At 48.9% G+C, this 10,299-nt stretch overlaps 1 pseudogene; it reads right to left on the bottom strand.

Moving 5' to 3' along the window:
* Window positions 1–1,100: 1,100 nt before the first annotated feature.
* LOC138391713 (large ribosomal subunit protein eL29 pseudogene) lies at window positions 1,101–1,834 on the bottom strand (annotated as a pseudogene).
* Between the last annotated feature and the right edge of the window lie 8,465 nt (window positions 1,835–10,299).

A 10,299-nucleotide genomic window follows, 5' to 3' on the forward strand; every position in this document is an offset into this window, starting at 1 on the left:
GAACTCCTGGGCTCAAGAGATCCTCCTGCCTTCACCTCCCAAAGCGCTGGGTGGTTTTTATGGACAACTGTGTAGAAATGTGATTAGCCTTCAGGGTATGGGGCAGTACCCTCTCTGGAATGAGGATCTTAAGACCCACAATCAGAAAGGTGGGGGAAGATTAGAGCCCTGCCTTGGGGCAGATGAAACTCACAGGATTCTGTTCCTGAGACTACTCTTGAGGCCTAACACACTCAACAGTTATAACAGAAGATGGTAACAAGGGCTATGGGAGTTATGAGTCAGGAACTGGGGACAAAAATCTATACATATGTACATATCGTAACATCACAAGGGCCATGGGGTATTGTGACTTACTTGTCTTTCCTATCAATAAAATTCAATTTAGAAATTTCTGTCTTCATGTCATCTCAAGGGGCCTACAAAAAATGCTGACCCTGTGGCAGTTGTCTTACATAGACAGTCATTGGGTTGTCCTGGGCCCCAGCTGTTTTAGGGAAGGCCCAGCAAACAGTGTAGGGCAGAGCTGGGATTCAACCTTAAGCAGCCTCGGCTCTAAAACCCACTGAACTAAGCTGCCTCAACAACTAGAATCAGAAAGAGCTGGATGAGAATCCTGCTTCTACCACTTATGAGTTATGTGGCCTTGGGCCCCCCAAGATACTTAACCTCGCTCTTTTTAATTTTTTTTTTTTTTTTTTTTTTTACTTTTTGTAGAGACAATGTCTCTCTATGTTGCCCAGGCTAGTCTCAAACTCCTGGCCTCAAGCAATCCTCCTGCCTTGGCCTCCCAAACTGCTGGGATTATGGGTGTGAGCCACCACGCCCAGCTGCTTAAACTCTCTTAAGCCTGTTTTCTGATCTTACAATGAGGATAATAGCAGCACTCACCTTCCAGGTGGTTGGTAAGGAATGTAAGGTGCATCACAGGTGTGTACCTGGCAATCAGTAGGAGCTTCCATTTTCCATGGATGTTAATTCCCTTACTGCTCATCTCCTAGATCAGGCCTGGAGGACAGAATTCAAGTTTGTAAACAGAAAGTAACTGCCAAAGGGATTATTTATTTATTTATTTATTTTCCTGCCTCAGGTTTATTCGTACAAATAGTACAGGAGGACCCCAGCCCCATGCAGACAGCCACCCAGGGGTCACACCAGTCCTTCTGTCCTCATGTTGGCAGACAGAGGCCTCTACTCTGGAGCCTTTGTAGGGGCCTGGGCACCTTTGGGAGCCTGAGCTGGAGCTGGAACTGAAGCTGGTGCTGCAGCTGAAGCCACAGATTGGATCTTGGACTGGGTCTTGGACTGGGCCTTGGTTTGATCCTTGGCCTTTGGCTGGCAGAGCCTGAGACCCTTGGCAATGCTCGCATGAGCACGCTTCCCAAGCTTAGGGTGGGCAATGTAGGCAAGTGGACTGAGCTTTCGGCTCATGCCCTTTGGGATCTTAGCCTTAACTTCCTTGGGCTTTACGAGGGCCTTGATAGCTTCAGCACGTGCACTCATGGCCTTGGCATTGTTGGCCTGCATCTTCTTCAGGCCCTTTTTGTTGTGCTTCTTGGCAAAGCGCATGTTCCTCAGGAACTTGGGGTCCACCCCCAAAGATTCATATCTTTGTGATTGGGGTTTCTTGATGCCATTTCTGTGCCACTTTTGGGACTGGTTGTGTGTGGTGTGGTTCTTGGACTTGGCCATGTCTACACCGTAATCTGCGGCTGCTGAAGAGCCTGGGACCGGACTGCCAAAGGGATTATTTAGGGCAGGCATTCTCACATTGTATTGTTTCAGGTCCATCGGTGGTGAGGGCAGGGGACAGCAGAGGTGGGGTCAAGCCCAGATTCTTAGACCCCATCCTAGAGTGACTCTTTAGGGCTGGGGTGTGACTCAGGAATTTGCATTGTGGACCTGTCCCCAGGGCATTCTGATGCCTTCAGTTTTCCTCTCTGGCTTTGAATAACTGAATAGTGCTTTAAATCTAAGCTGACAGACCAGCAGATGTGAACTGCCCTTGCAAGTGTTTTCAGCTCTTTCTGCACTGGCCTCCAACTGTGTTAGTGCATCCTGCTGTCCCACCTTGTGCAGTCTCTCTTCCCCCCTCCTCTTTCCCTTTCCTTTTCTCACTTCCAAGCTTCCTCTCTACTGCTGGGTGCACCCTCCCCTGAGCTCAGCCTGCATTTCTGCCCCCTGGCCACTTACCTAGCTGTCCCTTCACCTGCAATGCCCTTTCCTCTATTCACCTGGAAGGCTTAGATCAAAAGGTGCCTTCTCCAGGACGCCTCTCAAGTTCTCCTCTTGGGTCCCAAGGCACGTTGCAGTTGCCTTTATTATTGCTCCAGTGACATGGCAGTGTGAGTTTTTTTCCCCATCTGGAGACTTCCTGGTAGGCTCACGGTCCATCTGTAAAATCTTCTGTGGAAACGTGCACTTGGTGTGTGCATTTGTGCATTTCCCTTTCCTCTACCCTCCCCACCACAATCCATGGTTTTATGCAGCTTCACAAAGGCATATAGAGCAAGATGAGAAGAGGTGGATAAGCCTGCAGACGTTTCAGAGAAGTTGGGAGCCTTGGGAGGTAAGATAAGAAGTTGGGAGACAGGAGCTGCTGAAAAGCAGACAAGTGATTACTTAGGAGTTCCCTTCAAGTAATCCGGCAGACAGCAGCTGAGCACAAATTCAGTGTAATAACTGATGGCCATGCTTGTGACAAGCCACCAATGATTTTGCTGTGCCAATTATGACCAGAAACACTATACTTTTGCCAAGGTAAAACGATTTCCCGAGTAAGTCCCTTGCTTTCCACCTTGTTTAAAATGAGTTTAACACCAAGAGAATAGTTTGTCTCTATGTCCTTCTTTCCAATCTTCCTGCTCGGACATTAACTGCATTGAACATATTCAAACGTACCTGGCCTAAAACTGAAGAGGGGAGGTTTTCTCTTCCTGGGAAGAGATTTGCTGAAGAGGCAGCCCCCATACAGTTGGAGGTCACGCCCCCAACAGTCGGTTTTAAAAATGTAAGTATGACTGGGACCAGACCTTTGGAGAGATACGAGGGACACCTTCCTTCCCGGAGAGGCGAGGGAGCACAGGAACCCCAACCCAGACGATGTCCACGGAGCCTGCTTCCAGGAAATGGCCCATTGCCAGCCATCCCTGTGCGCTCCTGGGATCTGCTTGTAGCAGTGCCTCGCTCCGCCCCACTGCCCCACACCGGGCCCACACTCTGCAAGTGTAAAGTGCCCAAGGCACGGTCCTGCCAACAGCCCCTTTCTTGCCCTTTACCACTTATGACATTTTTGTTCTGAGTTCATTTGAAAGAGAGATGTCACTTGTACGGTGGGAACAAAAACCATACAACTACACCCAGAAGAGAATAAGCGGGCCTCTGAGCTTCGCGCCGCGCGGGGCTGACGGGCGAGTTACATGCAGGGGAGTGTCCGAGGGGACCTCAAGGTGCTCCCTTGGGTAGGGTGTGGTCAAAACAAGGTATGTTTTTTCTGAAAGTGCCAGGCTGAGGCTCCAATTTGGTCCCAGACTCCGCCAGCCATGCTGCGCGGCTGCCCTCGGGAGGTGGGGCACGGATAGGGTAGGCGTCATCGGTCCCACTCACAAGCCGACACTTTCCTCTGACGGAGGTGAGGTGACAGCCCAAATGTCGCGCAGATGATGCAGAGGCCGAGTGAGGTCGGGAACCCAGAAGCCAGGATCTGGTCTGACGCAGACCTGCGGGAGGCGGGCGGGACGGACGCGTTCCGGCTGGCAACCCGGGTCCGGAGCCACCTAGGCAGCGCGCAGGCTCTGGGTCACCTCAACCGCCGGCTGCCGGGAGCGGCTGGCCGCGCCCCAATGGCCTGCTGCCCGGAGGGGCCGGCCCCGCCCCGCGGCCTTCCTGGCTCCGCGATTGGCTCTGTGGGACGGGGGCGGGGCCGGGGCGCGGAGCCCACGTGACGGCGTCAGGCGCCGCGAGCGCTGCTGCTTGTCAGCGGCCGTGAGGCCGCAGCATCTGCTCGGAGGCTGAGGGGCTGCCGCGGCAGGTAGCGCCCCCTGCCCGCTCCCACTCCGTTTGGTGAGTTAGGGGTTAGGGGGCGAGGAGGACAGCCGAGGGGCGGCGGGGCTGAGACGCAAACGGGCGGTGGGCCTCCAGCCTTCTACCGGATCGCAAACCCTTGGTTGCCTGAGACTGTCCAGCTTCGGAGCCCTCAACTCCCAGGGCTGCTTCTGTGCAGGTGCTGACTTGCTCTCCGGCCACCCCTAGCCTGCCAGCCAGCCTCGCTCTGCCTCCTGCGGGATCCTGATTTAGGCTCTCCACCCTTCCTGGCTCACTGAAAGTGCCCCGTCCCTCCCCTGGGATGGGGCAGCACATGAGGCTTGACCTGTGGCCGCTACTCCGCCTCAAAACGCACTGGGGCTGGCGCTTGTGCTCATAGGCAGGGTGCCCTGCTCTCCTTCCCTCTCCCGCCCCCTCCTGCTGGGGGGTGGGACCTGGGGCGGCAGCTGTGCCACCTGCTGCTGCTCTGGGAGTCCCACCCCCCCGTCATCATCTTATTACTGTGCTGTCGCATTCTTTCAGAGCAGGGGCATGATATCCTTCCAAACATTTCTGCAAACTTTTGTAAGTGGACACAATTTTTTAAATTATAAAAAGGGGCTCATGCTATTCAGTGCTGTCCAACAGAACTTTCTGCGATGAAAAGGTTCTAGATCTGCACTGTCCAGGGCCATAGCTGTGAGCCACATGTAGCTACCGTGGGCTTAAATGTGGCTAGGATTGACTAAGGAACTGAATTTTCCATTTCCATTTATTTAAATTTAAAGGGTCTGTGTGGCTCATGGCCACTGTATTGGACAGCAGCTCTGTATGTATCATTGACCCTTGAATAATGCAGGGGTTGGGGTGCTGGCTCCCCCTTACCCTGTGCAGTCAAAAATCCACATAATTTTTTTTTAAGGGGCCCTGGGTTTCAGCTGCCTCTGGCTCCGGTCACCTGGGGGAACACTGCTGAGCCGCAGGCATCTTCCCAAAGCCCGCACTGGCCCCATGGCTTCCAGAAGTAAGCACACTCTCTCGCGTGGTCTGCACCCATCCCCGGCTCCTGTCCTCTGGCTTGCTCCATCCGCTCACACGCTGTGCCCAGTCTCCCTGGTGCCACCGCTGCCAGCTCCGCTCCAACTGCCCCTGCCCCATTCTCTACCTCCTGCCGCTCCTCCAGGAAGCCTTCCCCAGGGCCTAGCACCTGTAGGTTAAAACAACGCACATCCCCATCCTCTGTGCGCTCCCTCCCTGTGTACGTTACCTGTACTTTTTTTTTTTTGAGACAGAGTCTCACTCTGTTGCCTGGGCTAGAGTGCCGTGGCATCAGCCTAGCTCACAGCAACCTCAAACTCCTGGGCTCAAGCAATCCTCCTGTCCCAGCCTCTCAAGTAGCTGGGACTACAGGAATGCACTACCATACCCGGCTAATTTATTCTATGTAATTTTATTTGTCCAGCTAGTTGCTTTCTATTTTTAGTAGAGACAGGGTCTCGCTCTTGAGCAGGCTGGTCTCGAACTCCTGAGCGCAAATGATCCTCCCACCTCAGCCTCCCAGAGTGCCAGGATGACAGGTGTGAGCCACCGCACCCGTCCAGCCGTTACCTGTACTTCTTAAGAGAATCTCCCTCATTCGGCCTTGCCCAATAATTTTTGGTCTATACGCCTGCCTCCCCCAGAGACTTCTCATTCATCTCTTGCCGCTGGAGCCTGGCACACAGAAAGGCCAAGTGAAGGCTGATTGAATAAATGAATGAACGTGTCAGTTGTATCTTTGAAGCTCCCCTCCCCCACTGATTACTCCGTGGCGGTTTCTATGCGGGCATTCCTTCCCCTGCAGCCCCTGAACGCTGGTGGGCTCCCTCGTCTCTGCTCAGGTCACTCTGCCCCCTCCCCAGGCAAGCTCACCCACCCAGACAGCTTTAACTTCCGCACTTGTGCTGCCAGACCCCAAATCCACCATGCAGCCCAGAGCCCTGAGCCCCACGCATACCTCCCACTGCTTCCTCTTTGCTTGTCTTTTTCTGTCCTTCGCTCTGTCTGTCTTTCTCACAAACATTAAGCTCCATTGGAGCAGGAATCTTGTCTGTCTGATGCACCAATGCATCCCCTGCACCTGCGCGGACTTGGAAAATATTTGTGAAATAAATAAATGAATGAATGACTCTCCCTCTGAGGTCCTGTGAACACTTGAAATACAACACACCCCCCACAACTTACTTCTCCTCTCTTTGCCACCTCTCTCTCCTCCTTGTCCCCAAATTTAGAAATCCTGGAGTCACCCCAGATGGCTCCTTTCCCCACATCAGCCAGTCAGTACGTGGCCCAGATTCCACCTCTGAGCTTTCCCATCCCCACCTCACTCCAGTCCCTCCTAGTCTAGACCCACCACACGTCCCACCTGGACCTCCTCATCTCCTCCTCGGGGCAGCTGGGTTCCTGCCTGCCCCTTTGCTGCTGACCACGTTGCCACCTGAATGCTTTTTCTAAAACATCAGTCTCGTCATGTCAACTCTGATGTAAAGCCCTCATTGCATCCATGTCCCAGTTGCGTTTCCTGAAATGTAGGACTCACGAAGTGAGTGGCACATGACATGATTCTGGGAGGCTCAAGGACCTCCTACACCATGGATCAGGGCACCCTGGAGTGACCATTAACACAGATTAACTCTGATTACACTGAGGAGAGAGAAACTATCTTTTTCCGCTTGTTAATCTCTCCTTCTTGCAGGGATCAGGACTCCAGCCACAGCTGCCAGCCAGCAAGAAAGGCAACTAGCAGAAAAACAACATAGCAAAAAGAAAGACAATTAGCTATTAATAGATGGAACGATAACATGGTCTTATTAATGTTTTCATTTTATTTACTTTACAGTTACCTCCTATATGTGACATGTGATATCAGGTTTCTTTTTTTTTTTTTTCCTGAGACAGTCTCCCTCCGTTGCCCAGGCTAGAGTGCTGTGGTGTCAGCCTAGCTCACGGCAACCTCAAACTCCTGGGCTCAAATGATCCTCCTGCCTCAGCCTCTCAGTGCTGGGATTACAGGTGGGAGCCATCACACCCAGCTTACTCACTTTATTAGTTGACTCTCTCCACCTAATAGAATGTATGCTCCAGGAAGATTGATGTTCGTGCCTATTTATTCTCTGCTGTAACCTCAGCATCTAGAGTAGTGCCATGGCATGCAGTAAGTGCTTGAAAAATGCTTGTTGAAGGAATGGGGGGAGGAAGGAAAGAAAGGGGGAGGAAGGAAGGAAGGAAGGAAGGAAGTGGCCCTTAGGATAGGAAATCACGGGCTAGAACAAGACTGAAAAACAAAGAGCCTGCATCCTCAGTGACCCCCAAGGAACTTCAGGACCAGCCCTGGACTGCCTCCTCCAGGCTTCTATTTTGTATAAGACAAATAAGTTCTATCTCATTAAAGCCACGGTTCTTTTGGGTTTTTCTCATATCAACTGAATGAATCCTAAATGACAGTTTTATCTCTCCTACTAGGCTGCAAGCAACTTGAGGACAACGGCTGTATTTATTTTCTTCAAAGTGCTTTGCAGAATATAGATTCTAAAAACATGCTCGTTGGGACGAATGAGAGAGATCTTGAAAATTAGCCAGAAGCGTCAATATGAATCTACCCTGAGCACCAGCCTAGGGTCAGCAGCTGGGGTCCGTTGGCCGTGTCAATCAGTGTGGGCACAGGGGGTGCGGGGAAAGGCGAGGGAAAGCACACTAAGGAAGTCAGAGGAAGCAGAGGTGGCAGGTAGTGATTCCTGTTTGGGTTAGCTCTGCGTGCGTGTAGGCTGACGAAGTTTGTTGTCAGGGGGTGCAACTGGAGTTCCCTCCCTAGGTTTGGTTTCGTTTCGTTTCTTTTCTTTTCTTTTCTTTTCTTTTCTTTTCTTTTTGTAACAGCTTTATTGAGACATAATTCATCCACCATACAATTCACCCCTTTAAAGTGTACAATTCAATGGTTTTTAGTATATTCACAGAGTTGTGCAACCATCACTACAATCAATTTTAGACCATTTTCATCATGTTTTTTTTAGAAATAGGGTCTCGCTCTGTCACCCAAGCTGGAGTGTCCTGGCTCAATCAGAGCTCACTGCAGCCTCAGACTCCTGGGCTCAAGCGACCCTCCTGCATGAGTCTCCTGAGTAGCTGGGACTACAGGCACGTGCCACCACACCCAGCCTCATCACCTCAAAAGGAAACCCCATATCCTTTAGCAGTCGTCCCACATTCCCCCACCCCCACCCGGTCCCAAACAACCACTAATCTACTTTCCATCTCTATCGATTTACCTATTCTGTACATTTCATATAAATGGGGTTATACAATCAGTGGCCTTTTGTGTCTGACTTCTTTTACTTACTATAATTTTCAAGGTTCATCCAGGTTGTAGCATGTATCCACACTTCATTCCTTTTATTGCTGAATGATGGTGCATTGTATAGAAATGCCACACTTTATTTATCCATTCTTCAGTTGATGGACATTTGAGTTGTTTCCACTTTTTTAGCCATTCTCAATAATACTGTCATGAAGCTGGAGAGGCATTGAACATTTAAATAAATAAGAGAGCTTCTTTGTATACAGGCTCTCCCTTTATCACATAACTACCCAAAATAAGGGTATTTGGCCTATTAATACATTAAAATAACAAAGGACTTATATGGGAATTAGATGCTGGCGATTACTTCCCAAGTTCAGAATATTGAACTTTTAAAACTGCAAATACTTCTCTAAAAAGACACATGTTCTCACTCGTATATTGTCAGCAGAATTGTAAATTGGTGTAATTTTCTTTGGAGGAGATGTTGGCAGTAAGTACTTAAAGTCATGAAAATATTCACATCTTTTGACCCAGTAATTCAATTTCAGGCAATTTATCCAAAACAAATAATTAAAAAGAAGACATACACTATGTTACAAAGATGTTTCTAACAGCACTATGTATAATAACAAAATCCAGAAAATAAACTACATGCTAAATAATAAAGTAATGTTTAGGTAAATTATGGATTTTCAACCCAATGGAATATCATATGGCTGTGACAAATGATAAACTTGTTATGCATCAAATGTCGAGGTGTTTATAAAACAATTCGAAATCCTCCAAGCATCTTGTAGAAAGATACGCATTTGTGAGTTTCACTCTGCAGAAGAAAGAGCAAATTCTGAAGTACTTAACTAGTTGAAGAGTCACATCCTTGGGGTTATATAATAGATTTTAACAAAATGCAAAGAAATAGAATAACTCTTAAGAGGACAGTGGGAAAATTCAGACTTGTAGAAATTTTTCGAAATATTCAAGTTGTGTTCTGAAAAGAGGCAAAACACACATTTAGCACTGAGGACTGACTTTAACTGCATGCTGCACGGAGAGCAGCGAGCTGTCTTTGGAATGCTCTGAATATAATCACTTGTATGCTTAAGAGCAAAAAATAATTCCCAAAGGTTGCTAATGAGCAGTAAACTGCCAACATCTTGCATGTAGAATCCCCTGGGAGCAAGAAAGTTATTTTGGAATAAATTAAAAAAAAAAAAAAATCCCAAAAGTCCAGATTTGGCAACCCTCAAATACCCTCCAATGACAGAGTGGTCAAAACTCCTTTCTGTAAGTCAAGGGATGGGACGTGATTATCTCATCTTTTGTGTCTGCCTTCAGTGCAGAAAGTTGGTACTTACAGGTAAATATAATTATCCCTTAAATTCCACGTGCTTAATTCAGCCCACTAATGCTGCTGCACTGCATGGCCAGATTCACTAGGTCCTGAGGTCATGTCCAGTTTCTTTAGCTACAGATTAGTTCAATCCCTCAATGTTGGGAACAGCAAAAGCAAGTTTGCAACTTTCCCAGGAGCAAAGAAGTAGTTAAGTATTTGGATTTGAATGGGATATCCTACTAGGTTGAACCTTGTGGAATACGGAGAATTTATGGGAGCATGGAATGTCAGAGGGCCAATAAGTTATGCAGAGAAAGTCAATCTGCAAGCCTGAAAACAGGGTCTGGACCAACTACACCGAGTTAAACATATACACCGGAATGTAAATACACACATGGGTTTTTTTTTTTTTCCAGACAGAGTCTCATTGTGTTGCCCAGGCCAGAGTGCCGTGGCGTCAGCCTAGCTCACAGCAACCTCAAACTCCTGGGCTCAAGCGATCCTCCTGCCTCAGCCTCCCGAGTAGCTGGGACTACAGGTATGTGCCACCATGCCTGGCTAATTTTTTCTATATATATTTTTAGTTGTCCATATAATTTCTTTCTAT

Source organism: Eulemur rufifrons, chromosome 9, assembly GCF_041146395.1.
Source record: "Eulemur rufifrons isolate Redbay chromosome 9, OSU_ERuf_1, whole genome shotgun sequence".
NCBI classification, from domain to species: domain Eukaryota; kingdom Metazoa; phylum Chordata; class Mammalia; order Primates; family Lemuridae; genus Eulemur; species Eulemur rufifrons.